Here is a 15705-nt window from a genome sequence, read left to right as displayed (position 1 = left end):
TCTAGCATCTTTCAAATACCATGCCATAGATGGATTAAGATCTGCCTAGTGGAGGGAGTTGTCATAAAAACAAAATCCCCAGTCCTTGATATTTTGACATAAATATAGTGAATCTACAATTAATGAAGAGGTCCCACCCCTGTAATGACATACTTTGTTGTCAGAAACACCTTTACCAGAGGCAGAAAATGTCCATGAGGCTTAGTGAGAGATAGGTTCTAGAACATCAATTCTCTCTTCACTGAATTTTGATGGGTCACTTTCCATCCTCTCTAGGTTTGTTGGGTTGAAGGTCTATAACATTTTTGGCCCGTGGATAGATTGCTTCAACCTCTATCAGGATATTAAGATGTTTTCCCATTTAGTGACATAGAGGCCACTCAAGACTATGACCTCCCCTACTATCAGGTGTCTGGGTCATGTGAGCACTGAAGGGCTGACTGGAGTCAGGCATTTGGCATACCCAGGACTGGTATAATAATAATTTACTACTTTCAGGTTTGCAAAATGTTTTGTTATAAATGCTACCTCATCTGATCCTTACAACAACTCTGTGAAGTAGGTATTATTATTATCATCCCCGTTTTACAGATGAAGTAACTGAGACATTAAATGACTTGCTTAGGATCACACAACTAGCATCTGAGGCAGAATTTGAACTCTGATCTTTCTAACTCCAAGTCCAACAATCTATCTACTATATCATCTAGTTGTCTGATATGTATCTGCATTATTCATCCTTTGTTTTTGAAGAAGACCAATGACATCATGGAGTGATACCTTGACTTGTTTGTGACAGAACTTATCCCTGAAAGAACACTTACATTGAGGAAAAAGAAGTACCTCACATGAAATGATAAATAATAAAGAATAAAAAGCATGAACTTGATGTCACTTTGGGAAGGATTAGGGAGAGGAAAATGTTTTTGATTAACAAAGACATCTCAGGAGTGGAAAAGTTTGTTAGATCAATGTTTAGGTCATGATATGCAATTAAGACATGGCATATTAAGAACAAAAGGCTAGAAGGCTATTAGGGAATAGTAGAGGGACCCTGGCCTAAGCCTAATGTGAAGGATAGTGTCCTCTACTTTATCTTATCCTTTGGGCCAAGATATGGTTACTGTTCCTTATGTCTACGTGGAACACACATCATAAGTTGTGTTAAGCAACCAACCCTAGACTCAGGAAGTGCTATTAGTATACCTGAAGCTCTAGTAACCTTTGCAAAGCATGCGGACCTAACAAAAGAGAGACCTGCCAAAGAGGCAGAACTGTCTGAAAAATTTAGTGTGTATATACCTTGAATGCAACCTCCCACAACTGGAAGTAGTCTTCTCTTTTAAAGATTTTAGACGACAGTATTCCAACAGGAACAGAAAACTATAGCTATGGAGAGCCTGACCTGTGGCTTTGTGGTAAAGAACTTGTCTGGTTTCAAGCCTAGGGAAAAAATAGTCAAAAAGGGGTCCCTCAGGCAATGTAGACCTTCCAAATTGACATGGAATTACTTAGTGTCTACTCTCTAGGTCTGGACATTCAGTCAATTCTCAATTCTTTTTACTGTATTATCTAGTTCACATTCATTTGTCTGTGGGCAAGTTGGATTTATACCTGGGTTGTAAGGATGTTTAACATTGCACAAACAATGAACATAATCACATTAAAAAGAAAAATAACCAAAACCATATTATTACAAAACTAGATTAAAAAGCCTTTGACAAAACAGGATACTCATTTATGGTAAAAATCCTCTAAAGAATAGGAATATAAAATCATTAAAAATACAGTATAACATGCAGTATAACACACATTAAAAATACAGTATAAGCTATAGACATCTATAGCTTAACAGTCTATATATTACTAAATCCAAAAGCTAGCATTATTTGCAATGAAGAAACATTAGAAGCTTTTGTAATAAAAACAAGGATAAATTAGGATGTACCCCTCCCTACTAGTCAACATAGTTCTAGAAAAGTGCTAGTAGAAGCAATAAGAGAAAGAAATTTAAATATCATCAAATAAGATATTAAATTATCCCTATTCATAAACAACACAATAGTTTTCTTTAAAAAAAACAGAATCAGCAAAGAAAGTAATCGAGATAATTATAGCTTTAATAAGTATCAGGACACAAAAATGAATCCACAAAAATCATCAGAACTTCTATAGAGCAATAACAAAAACCAGGAAGAAATGATAAATAAACATCATTTAAAATAACTACAAAATGTGTAAAATACCAAAAGTCAGTCTATGAAGATTTGAAAGAATCTGTAGGTACATTTACAAATATGCTTTACAGAAAAAGCTGAAGATAAATAGAAAGAAATTCGCCACTCCTGATTGGGCCAAGTCAATACAATAAATAAAATGATAATACCACCTAAACTCCTTTACCGATTTAGTACTATACTAATCAAACTACCAGAGGGTTTCTTTATACAGCAAGACAAAAGAACAAAACATTATGTGGAAGAACTAAAAGTCTAAAAGATTAAGGGAAATAATGAGAAAAAATGCAAGGAATGAAGGGACTAACAGAATGTCTTAGCTATCAAATCATACCATAGATTTGTCATCATTGAAACTGTTGCCGGTGAATAAACAGGAAATTATGTCAGTGGAATAGATTTAGATAAAAAGAATCATAAGCTAACTCAATAGCACAGTGTTTGATAATCTCAAGAACAAAGGTATTTGAGAAAAAAATCCCCTATTTGGCAAGAATTGGAAAAATTGGAAAGTAGTTTGATTAAAAAAATACCAAAACAACAAAAAAGGATTAATATGCTTATTTTATACCACATACTACTTTAAATACATGACCTGAATATAAAAGTGAAGCCAATTTAAAAATTTGGAACAAGATGGTATGAAGAGGCTTTTACAATTGAGGCTGATCAGTTGAATTCTTAGCCAAACAGAGTATAAAAAAGATTATGAAAGATAAAATGGAAAATTTTGATAAGTGTAGTATAGGTTACCAAATATAATATTGTATATTACAATATAGTAATGTATATATATGATATACATAATTGTATATATAAATACAATATATTATATATAATATACAATATAGTATAGTATTGTAGGGCACGGATGGTATAGTATAGTATGGTAGAGTATAGCTGTCAGAAGTAAAAGACTAGGGTTATTCATAGAGAAATGGGAATAGGAGGACCTTGGTAGTCAATTTAGCTTTTATCAGCTATGTGACCATAGGAAAGGGTTAGATTAGGTGATAAGGGAACTAAATTCTCTCTAGATCTAAATTCTATAATCCAATAACATGTGACAAGTACTTCAGAGAACTACTAATGTCTGGGATGAAAGGCAGTGCTATTCACAAGTGGTTTAGGGAAAACTTCAGGGTAGAGATAATTAATGATAATTGTGCCATTAGCATTGCACTGCAGTAGGGAATGGGTGGTGAGTTGTTGGCAAAGTCATTTGTAGAGCAGGTTCATGACTTGAAGCAATAGTCCAGATACTTGAAAGAAAGTCATGATGCTTTTCCCAACTTGGGTCACAAAGAAAATGCTCCTACCTTGTTTCTCTATTGCCAGTCTCTGACTTCTGAAAGCCATCCTACATTTCAGACCACATTATACATTCTAAAATGTCACTTTGATCATAACACACCTTTACTCATAAACCTTTAATGCTTTTAAATTGCCAAAAGGAAAAGGGCAAATTCTGACCACACCTTATCACCCTAGTCATACTTTTTCTCTATTCTTCTTCATAAACATTACACTCTAACCATGTTCATCCATTCCCTGCACCTTATGTTTTGCATTCCTTTGCTCCTGTCACACACCCCACTCTCCATCCAATATCCTCCTTACTCTGTCTATTCAAATCCTACTCATATTAGGCCAAGCCCAATAGCCACGTCCTCTTTGAATTCTATCATGATCAATCCAGCTCACAAGTGATCTAATCTTCCTCTTAACTTCTAAAGTGTCTGTATCTGTTATTTGGCATGGTGAAAAAGTGTTAAATTTGGAGTACCATGAAGTACACTTAAAGTCATGGGACTTGAGTTTGGATGTGGAGCAGTGGATAGAACACTGGGCCTGGAGTCAAGAAGACCTGAGTTCAAATACAGCCTCAGACTTTTACTAACTGTGTGACCCTGGGAAAGTCACTTAACCTCTGTTGTCTCAGTTTCCTCAATTGTAAAGTGGGATAATAAGAGCACCAGAGTTGTGAGGATAAACTGAGAAAATTAGTTATAGAGCACTTAGAACAGTGCCAAGCATATAGTAAGCACTATATAAATGTTAGCTATTACTAATTATCATTATTACTCCTCCATGTGTGGCAAGTTAGTTAAGAACCCTGGGCTGCTGTTTCCTCATCTATAAAATGATCATTAGATGACCTCTGAGACTCTTTCCAATTCCTATGTACTATTACACAGGTCCTAGGACCTATCCTATGTATTGTTAGTCAGTTTTTCACCCATGAATTTCCTATCTCCCCAGGTAGGGCACAAGTTCTTGGAAAAAAAGGGATTGTATACATTATATCAACAAGTATAGGACTTTGCACATAGTAGGTACTCAACACATATTTATTGATTGATTATAGCTGAGTCATCAAACCTGGATGCCCTATAGCCCATCCTGTCTATTGTTTCCCTTCAACTGGGCAGAGCTGGCCAGAGGGTTTTTATTATTTCAGTTTTGTTAAGTCTATGGAACAATAAATTTATTTTAAGGCAATGATCTTGCTCTTTTCCTCTTGTTCCCATAAATTATGGCGCAACAAGTCCTGCACAAATAGTTTGGTTTGATATCGCCCATTAATCTTTGCTATAATTTGTAAGCGGACTTCAGTGGAATGAACTTGGTTTTAATTAAATCTTGAAGTTTCCCAGTATTTCATAACTCTTCCTTACATTGCACTATAAAAGGAGGAGTTCATATAATTTCATGGGGAGCAATTCTCTTTACTACATATATGCAAAATATACCTCTTCTTTTAGAATTCTTATCCTAGTCCATTTTATTTCCCTCTTAGTGAAACTTTTCTCTGCACTATAAAAAGAACTGAAAGAGACTTTAAAACTTCAGGTATGGGTGATATAAATAAGAAATTCTTTATTAGACAGAGCAGTATAGTCGAAGGTGGCCTGTAGTAGGAATTGAGAAGCCTGGGTTCTAGTCTCAGGTCTGCTGCAGAATTACATTGTGCTCTATTTATTACAGTAGAAAGAATATTGGATTGGGAATCAGAGGATGTGGGTCTAAATACCCAATTTTCCACTGCTCCTATGGTTTTGGGCAATGTGTGTAACCAGTCTCATTGTTGGCAAAATGAGGATTTGTTCTAATGTTCCTTCTATCTCTAAGCATCTATGAATTCTATCAATGAGATAGATAAACTTTGATGCAGGTATATCTCCCTTCATGTCAGACTTTCTTAACCTTTTTTGTGACAAGGATATCTTCAGCAGTCTGATGAAGCCCTGGATTTCTTCTTAAAATAACATTTTTAAGTGTGAAAATTAAAATACAAAAGATTACAAAGGAAACCAATTCTATTGAAATATAGTTATAAAAACAGATACTAAAATTCACAGACCCTAGGTTCAGAATCTCTACTCCAGGTAATAAATATTCCTGAAAAGTTGCTCAGAAATGAAAATTTTCAACTATATTGGTTTGAAGAATATTGAGAAAGAACTCTGGACTTAAAGGAATCTTGCTTAAAGTACTGATATAATAGGTAAAATACTTTTGTGATATCAATGATCTCTTCCTACGTCTGTCTCTTCAAATCACTTTGATAATGCAAATCTTTCATTTATGAAAGGTTGCATATTAGTGCATAAACTTAAGTTGTAGTTATCAGGTTCAGTCAGGTGAACTCTTGGTTTTGTCGTGGAATGCCATATCTTTGGTCATTACCTTCACAGAGAGCCAGGGCTCTAGACAAATTTTATGGGCTCTAGACAGATTTTAAAATTGCACCACCTCTATCTTACTGTTCCTAAGAGATTTTGAGCCTTCATTAATATATCTGCAACTTATCACAGAATAAATCCCCAAGTATCATGGAGGGCAGAATTTTTTGGCACTAAATACATGTACGCATATGAATAAACTGGCTCTTTTGTTATTTCCCATGAACTACATTTCATCTCATACCTCCACGACTGCAGAGGCTATCCTGCTTGCCTTGAATCATTTTCATTATCATCAACAAGCATTACTTTATTGTCATCACTTAGTATTATTATGGCTATTATGTACCAGGCAATATGGTAAATGCTTAGCACAGTGCCTAGCATACAGTAAGTGCTTAATAAATGTTTCTTGAGTAAATGAATAAATGCTAGGGGTACAAAGAAAGGTAAAAACATAGTTTCTGCTCCCAATGATCAGTCTAATGGAGGAGATAACTTGTAGACAATTATGTACATCTAAGATACATACAAGGCAGGTAGGTGGCTCAGTAGAGTGCTGGGCCTGGAGTCAGGAAGACCTGAGTTCAATTCTGGCCTTAGATACTTACTAGCTGTGTGACCCTGGTCAATTTGCTTAAACCCTGTTTGCCTTTGTCCACTGGAAAAAGAAATGACAAACTACTCAGTATCATTGCCAAGAAAACCCCATGGATGGCATTAATATGCTATGGTCCATAGGGTCCTGAAGAGCTGGACATGAATTAACAGCAATAATAAGATACATACAGTATAAATGGGAAGTAATCTCAGAGGGAAAGCACTAGTAGTGAAGGGTAAAAGTCTCTTGAAGAAGTAGGATTTGAGCTGAAATTTGAGAGTTTGAGAAGCCAAAGAATCTAGGAGGTTGAGATGAGGAGTGAAAGCATTCCAGGAATGGGTAGGAGAGGGACAGCTAATGATGAAGTCAAGAGATGGACATGTGAGGAATAGCAAGAAGGCCAAGGTCACTGGATTGAGTATCTGGAGGGGAATAAAGGGAAGGTAGGAAAGGATGTTGTAATGGAAGGGTTTTCCTCCTTATCCTCTCCTTTTGGCATTCTTAACTTCTTTCTTGGTTCCTCTCAGGTGTGCCTCTTACCTGAAACCTTTCCTGATCACCTAATCATTAGAGCTCTCTCCACTAGTTACTTTGTGCTTATTGCCTGTATATTTTGTATATACACATTTGTGAAGATGTAGAATATAAGTTCCTTGTGGTTCAGACTCTAAGTGCTGAAAAGAGAGACAGTGACCAATGTCTTTATTTAGCACTAGTATACATAATTTCTGGCCTACTATCCTAACTTGCACTCACATTAGCAGGGATGGGCCACCAGAGGGCAGCTGCTGCTTTCCTCCTCAGGGTTTTAGAGGTAACTTGAGAAACTGTGGCTCCTAATAACTATCTATTACTAGTGAGCCCCCATCTGCTGTGCTCATCCCTCAAAAGCATTTAACCAATTAACATCTCCCCATTATCAATTGTCAACCTTCAGAGTTCAGTCTAAGAAAGACAAACAGAATTAGATTGTATGCATGTTTATTTTTTCTCAAAGCAGCTGCATGCACGCATGCATGCGGAGCTACAGTTGGAATTGAGCTTCCTTTGAGGTTAAGCTGCACAGATTATAAAGACAAAGAGAAACTGCAAAACTGGGTAGGAATGGTTATGTTGTAGACCAATCAGATACTGCCACTGTGGGTTCAAATTTCCCCACCATGTCATGACCCAATTGGGTACTGCCACAGTCCCTTGGGTTCAGTCTCGGTTTCCCAGGGAAGGGCCATTTCACAGATATCATGAGACACATACATGGAACAAAGAAGAGGGTTAGATGGAAAAGTCCCCAAAGTCCTAGAACTAGTATGCTTGTGCTAGCTCTGTCCTTTAGAGATAGCATGAACCAGCTTAAGTCAGTTCTGTGATCGCCAGCACAGCAGAGGGATTTCTGGGTTCAACAAGTGAACAATGCAAAAGATGGCTGATACGTCAAACTTAAGGGATGCTCAATTTGCCCCCTGATTGGCTGATTCTGATTCCCCGGTCAGTCCAGCCTCCTCTGCATAGTAAAGATGCTCAAGCAAATAAAGGTGGTGAGTTAAATCGTTTTTCACATCAGCAACTGAGATGAGGTAGCTAAAGAAGTTGCACCTTTCTGCTACTTGGAGGCTTATAACATGTCTTCCTCCTCAGACACTATCAGGGAAGAGAGCTAGAGATTGTCCATTCAAACCTTTTGTATGCACACTCTGTTCTGACTGAGCAGCCACTTACAAAGCTTTTTGTCACCATATAGGGAGTCAATAGGACAGAATCAGAGGACAAAAGTGTATATGTTCTAAAGTGGGAGGAAAGGCCCTTCCATTGCTTATATCTGAAAGCAGGGTCCCCAGCCTTATCCATGTATTGGAACTAAGTAGGGCATATTATGCACTTTCTAAGGACTAAGCCCTCCTTGGTCAGTTGCCCCATTACGGGGTAAGCTAAAGGATCAGACCTATGATTTCCTTGCTTTTTTTTTTTTTTGCATTTTTAAAAATTTTACACTTAAATGCAAAATGAGAAAAGAAAAAAAAAACATTGCCATGTACACAGCAGACCATAAGAAAGGATTCAATATAAAACAATAAATGTCCATTTCAAGAAAGCCTATATAATAAATACCACACGTTGTTTTCAAAGGTGCCCAGCTATTCTTTGTTTCCTTGTTGGTTTTCTGTTGTTCTCTGCTGTGCACTATTTATTTTTTTCCCCTCCCTCCCCATTAAGTGCGGAGGTATATACATAGATAATCTATAAACATACACATATATGCTCATACACATATATGTAAGACCATACTATACTTATATCCTCATATCATCTATTTCTGTGAAAGTGAATAGCATCTTATTTCATATGTCCAAGTCTTTCTTTGTTTTTCTAAATCAACCAGCTCATCATTTTCTACAGCAATGTTCCTTTCTGATCTTTGAGGTTAATTTGGGTATTTATAATAGTCAGAATATGATTTCCTTGCTAAAGAGAACTCTTGTGTGGGGAAACTCCATCTACCAATGCAGGTCAGCACTTTCTCTGCTTAGATATTCTCAGAGTATTGAAAGGCTCAGTGATTTGCCTAGCCAATTTGTGTCGAAGGCCAGGTTTGAACCCACTGTACCCCACCATCTTATAATTATATTAAAAACAAATATAAGATTTTTTTGGGGGGTGGAGAGGGGGAGCTAGCAGCTATGAAAGAACAGGAAAGGACTCATGCAGATAGAAAGGGATACTTGAACTAAACTTTGAAAAAAAAAAGCCTCGATTCTAAGAAGGGGAAGTGAAGAGGGAGAGCATTTCAGGCATGGGGGATAGCCTGTACAAAGGAAAAACATGTTCTCAAGGAACTTAAAGTATAGTTGAAGAGACTAGATCCACATAGATTTACCCAGCAGTGAGCAATTAAGTTCTATGTACTGTTCTAGGAGGATGTGAGTGGTCAAGGTTGTAAGGGAGGTCCTCACAACATTCTGGAAATGACCAGAATTTCTACCTGAAAAAATTTCAGGTGGTTATAAAGTGTAGGAGTAGGGAATGAAGTTTTTCAGTCAGCTCACAAAGAGCCTTAGCTTTATTAAGAGTGTAAATTACTATACAGAGCAGGGCTTCCTTTTCATTTTTGAACAGAATTAGATGTTTTCATTTCAGCTTGATTATCTAAAGCTTCTTCAGGACTTCTGTCAATTAACAGTCCTTGGAGCTGTGCTTTTAACCAAATTATACTTAATCATACTATCCATAGCCAGGAGGGAGAATTTGGGGGCTTGGATGCCATCTAAAGTTTTCAGGTAATTAAAAATCCAATATTCTTCTACTCAGGAAAAAAAAATACGTAACCAATAAGGCCACAAAGTCATGATGGCCCAAAAGTAAACATGATTTAAAAGTCTTCTTTCATAAAGAATTAATATTTAATCCTTACTCTTCCTTCCTGATGCGTCAGTGGGGAGACTTTTTTTCTCCATCTTGGGTGGAATGTCAAAATTTACATTTAAATGGGGATGTTTTACTGAGTCACATGCACAGCCTGTAGCTATTCAGGGCCCTAATGAGAGTGTTAATTTATATAGTTTTAGATGTGCAGCCTTGATTAGATCTCAGAGAAGGCACAGCCTTGAAATAAGTTTTCAGAGGCAAGTTTTCAAAGCTTTTTAATGGGAATACTTTGAAAGGAAAGCAACTTTTCCTTGGAGACTCCCATCACGTTTTGAGTGACACTTTCTCAGGAATTTGCCAATTATGTGTTTCTTTCTTCTTTGCCTCCTCTGAATGCTAGATAATACTCATTTTCCCTCTTTTCTGCAAAACCAGGGACAACAAAACTGGAAAGAAAAAAAGGGAGTTTTGTAACAACTTTTTTTCAATAGGAAAAAAAATCATCAGCATCATAGATAGCTCTATTATATCCACACCTGCAGATCTAATGACCCCCATTTTTTTATTTGCAAGGGGGAACGCTATGTTGAAATTGAACATTTCTGTAGAGGAGATGGTGGCTGCCACACCGTATTGTTCATTTAAGACTGTTTTGGAGGACTAGTTTATTAGCCTCCTAAGCCTCATAAAAACCAAATGCTGATTTTCTAAAGGGAATATCCACTTTGAGCTAAGGGGGTAAACACTGGTTCATGGTTAAGAGACTTCGGATTAGGAGATAAAGCAGATCAAAAAGGAGGTTATTTTTTCTGCCTTTTATTCCTTAAACGCATTATCTAGTTTTTTTTTTTCCTTGTGTTAGGGCAGCAATATCTGACTCGGGCCAAATGAAATTGCCTTAGAATTTTCATTTGTTCAGCTTACTTCAGTTACTTGGAGAGAGGGCCTTGTGTGGCAGGCATGAGGAGGAGTTTTCACCTTGCTACTTTGGGAAAGGTTAGAGGTATTGGGAATGGACAAGATATGTTGTTGTGTCCATAGAGATTCAGAGACAATGTCTGTTCTTCTTTATTGAATCATGTCCTAGACACCAGAGTCAAAGGAAAGGTGGATGGAGAAAGTGTTATGACCTCAGAGCAACTCTAGTAGAAGAGTGTTAGAAACTCCAAGGTGAGGGGAACAAAGAACAGATAGAGGTTGACATGCTAAGCAACTTGTACCCTCTGTTTCCAACTCAGTCAAATTTTTTTTAACCTTCTTCACAATGTCACCAGGAAAACAATGAAATAATATAAATGAAAGTGCTTTAAACACTACGAAGTACTATGTGAGGGTTAGTGTGGCATTTTGGATAGAGTTCAGGACTTTGGAGTCAGGAAGACTTTGTTTCAAGTACCACCTTAGACACTGCCTGTGAAACCCGGGGCAAGTCACTTAACCTCTGGGTCTTAGTTGCTCATCTTTAAAATGGGAATAATAATAACACCTACCTCATAGGGTTGTTATGAGAATCAAACGAGATAATGTATGTAAAATTTTGGACAAATCTTAAAAAGGTACTATGTAAATGTGAGCTATTCTTAAGTAAATATAGACTGCTTTGTGGTTCTATGGAAAGAAAGCTGGGGAGGAGACAAGACAGGTTCTAGTCCTAAGTTCTTCTATTGACTTTGGTGCCCAGGTTATAATTCAATATAGAAGGGGCAGCACAGAGAGGAGTGAGATTGTCACTGATAGTCATTGTCACTGATTTCCTATGGACACAACCTGCCCATCTTATTTAAAGTCTCTTACCCCTTGATTCCAAACCTTCTTCCCAGACTAGACATTACTTTCCTTAACTCACCTTATGGTCCAAACTTATTGTTTTCCTCTTGCACAACATTATAGTTCTCCTATCTGAACCTCTGTACCATCTGCCCTCTGTGCCTGGAATGCACTTCCTTCTAGCCTCAGTCTCTTAGAATTACTTGTTTATTATTTATAGTCTGGTGATGCATTGGGTAGAGCTCTGGATCTCGGTTAACATCCTGCCTTACACATTTACTACCTATGTGATCTTAGGCAAGTGACTTAATCTCTGTCTTCTTGAGTTTCCTCAACTATAAAATGGGGATAATAATAGCACCTATTTTCCAAGGTTGTTTACATCTGAGCTATCAAAACCCAAACAATGACCAAACAGAGGCTTGGGCCAGAACTTTGCCAATCAGTGAGAACCAGAGTAATTTGGGTTTAAGGCATACTCAAGTAGCTCCATTTGAATCCCAATGAGCCTTACCAAACCTGTCTTTTCCAGAGCTCTATTTCAAGAAATCCACTTTCCTTTGGGTAGAGCACCCACATGCAAGTCATTGTTTGTGTTTTGATGGCTCAGGTGTAAATAACAACTGTTTCTGTTCTAGCCAGAAATCCTGAGGGTCCTTCCCTGCCAGATTAAATTTTTGAGTAGGTAAAAGAGGCTTTCTTTGCCTCACTTCTTATCTAGCCTTAATCACTGAATGGGCATTGCCTCAAACAAACTGAGACCTGAGAAAGACCTTAGCTTAAAAAGACCAGTCTCCTCCTGCATTCAAGGCCATCTCCAGTCATCCTGATCTATGTCTTGCCACTGGACCCAGATGGCTTCGGAAAAGAGAGTGAGGCTGGTGACTTTGCATGGTCCTGCCTCACTTAAATTCAATTCACTTGCAAGTCAAAACATCACCCTCCTGATGTCATTGGTCCTTTTTGAGAAGGAAGAACAAGCAACAATCTGTGATTAGTAATAACTGCCCCACTGGGGACCCAAGTGGCCAGTTCCAGTTGGGCAATGCTGCTCTTTCTTCTTTCCTTCTTTCCTTCCTTCCTTCTTTCCTTTCTTCCTCCCTCCTTTTCTCCCTCCTTCTGTCCACATGGGGGATCAAGCACTTGTAAGTATTTATTAAGCACTATATAAACACTAGCTAATTGGTAAGCATTTATTAAATGTTTATTATATGTCAGTTACTGTTATTATTATTAATGGCTATTATTGTTATTGTTTCCTTCAAAATTTAGATCAAGCATCACCTTCTACATGAAATATTTTCTGATGAGCTTTTGTACATAGTTATCTACATGTTATCTTCCCTGACAGAACAAAAGTCCCTTGAGGATAGAACTGTCTTGTATTTGTGTTTATATCCCGATTGACTCTGGCCCACTAAATGCATGTTGATTAAATGATTCATTGGAAATCCTGGTGTATCCTTTGATCAGCAAGGAGCTGATGGGAAACACAGTTTTCCTCAAATGGAAGGAGGGACTGAAGGATGATAGTAGGTGAAAGCTATGGTGGAATGGGGAAGCCCAGAATCTTTGGAGCTCCTCAGACACTATGGGATCTGAGAGTGCTGATGTGGGCCACCACCAGTAGCCAGTGGATTGCAAATGAAAGGTACTGCTTCCCTGGACTGAACATAATCATGCACATTTGGAGCCTTCTCAGGCTTTTATAATAGTTCAGTTATGTCTGACTCTTTGTGACCTTATGAATTATACTATTCTTGGGGTTTTCTTAGCAAAGATACTGGAGTAGTTTGTCATTTCCTTCTCCAGTGGATTAAAACAAACAGTGGTTAAGTAACTTACCCAGGGTCACACAGCTAGTAAGTGTCTGAGGCTGGATTTGAATTTAGGTGTTACTGACTTTGGGCTCTGTGCTCTATCCACTGAACCATCTAGCTGCCTCTTTCTTAGGCTACTGACCCATTTAAAGAGTAATCTGCCAGTATGGAATTTTGTTCTTTTGCTAATACTGGGACCTGGTGAATTTTTCCCTTCTTCCACTTCCTACCCCTTCCTAGTATCATTTAACCTGGTGAATTGGCATCACTTAACCTTAAATCTCTTTTACTTATTATCTATACTTTTATAATGGATTTTGTCTCTAGACAAAGATAAACTGATTTTTATTGCATTCTGAGTGTGTTTGCTTGAAATCAGTGGACAACACTGTGGGAAAGGACATAGGACAATCTTTGTACAAATAGTCCTAAACTTATGCTTGAGCCTATATTGAAGTGTTCTCTCTCTCTCTCTCTCTCTCTCTCTCTCTCTCTCTCTCTCTCTCTGTCTCCATCTCTCTGTTTCTCATCAGTATTGAAATTGGGCCTGGGTGAGATGGGGATACTCAGTCTCCAGATTGAAAAAAAAAGGGTCTTTATTTTCCAGATAATGTGTTAGGCACCAGGCTACCAAATCAGAAATGAGACTGTCCTTGTCCCAAAGGAGCTTGCCTAGGCAAAGCTATACATGCAGCTTTGACAGGACAGCTACGCTTAGATCTTAGATTGTCTGACCCTGGGGCAAACTGAAGCTCTGATCGAACCCAGGGACCAGTCTTCTCTCTCTAGGACTATAGATGTGTCTCAGTGACCCTCTATCACTACTTACATTCTTTTATACTTGGAAATACACAATGTACTTTGCTGCTTTATAAATATAATAAAGGGAAACCCCCTGACACTTATGAATATTCAAGCATAACTAAGATTGAAATGTGTGACAGACACAACTTGTGTCTGTACCTTATGAATTTAGCAGTCATCTTATCAGTTTTTGTCAATATATCTTCTGGGTATAGATGGGGAGTTATGTTTTGACTAGTCTGCCTTCAACTGGGTTGGATGTGGTAAGGATAAAGGTAAAATCCAGATTAGACCATAAAGGAAAATTTGAGAATAGAGAAAACACTTTCGGGGGGGGGGGTGATCTGAGAAAGTTTCCTGAAGGAAGTAGTACCTGAGCTGAGCTTTGAAAAAAGATAAGGATAAGAACCTACAAAATGAAGGTCATGGTACTTGCCTTTCCTACTTTATGGCATTAGTCAGTCTACAAGCATTTAAAAAGCACTTACTATGTGCCAAGCACTGTGCTTGATTCTCCATGTAGACAGAGGTGGAGGAGGAGGGAGGGAGGAAGGAAGGAAGGAAGAAAGGAAGAAAAGAACAGCATTGTACAACTGGAACTGTCCAGTTGGGTCCCCAGTGGGGCAGCTACTACTACTCACAGATTGTTGTTTGTCCTTCATTCTCAAAGAGGACCAATGACATCAGGAAGGTAATGTCTTGATTTGCAAGTTAATTAAATTTAAATGAGGCAGGACTATGTAAAGTCACCAGCCTTGCTCTCTCCTCCAGAGCATCTGAATGCAGTGGCAAGAAATAAGAAAAAGAAAAGCAACAAAAACATGGTTTCTGTCTTCACAGAGCTCATGCTGTTAGGATCAGTGAGATGATAATGGTTATGAAGGCCCTTTGCAAATTATAAAGTGCCATAAAAATGTAAAATATTATTTTTGCTGTTCCCCTCATCCATAAAGTTGATTTCCTCTTCTGCCAAAATTCATTTTTTCCTGACAAAAATGTCCTCTTTGCTCCTATCAAAATCCTATGCTTTCTTCAAGAATGACTTAGCCAAGGTCACACAGGTAGCAAGTAGTGGAGTCCAGATTTTAACCCACTACACATTTAGGGATTTTTCCATTATACCGTAATTGTGGAATAGAATGAATGAATGAAGCAACCTAGCAATCAGTTGGTCAACCAAAACAAACAAATAAACACGAACAAAAACCTTAAACCAAAATCAAGCTTTGTACCTTTTGTGTGATATATAAGAAGACTAAGATACAGTCCTGTCCTCAGAGAGCTTACAGTCTAAAATAACAATGATAATGATAACTGACATTTAGATAGTGCTTTAAAGTTTTCAAAGTAATCTACATGTGTTATGTATTTAATCCTTATAACAATTCTATGAAGTAGCTACAGTTAATTTTGCCCAGTTTTATGGATAA

Source organism: Vombatus ursinus, unplaced genomic scaffold (assembly GCF_900497805.2).
Source record: "Vombatus ursinus unplaced genomic scaffold, bare-nosed wombat genome assembly UNPS02010548.1, whole genome shotgun sequence".
Classification (NCBI taxonomy): Eukaryota; Metazoa; Chordata; class Mammalia; order Diprotodontia; family Vombatidae; genus Vombatus; species Vombatus ursinus.
Note: the sequence above shows the minus strand (reverse complement) of the source record.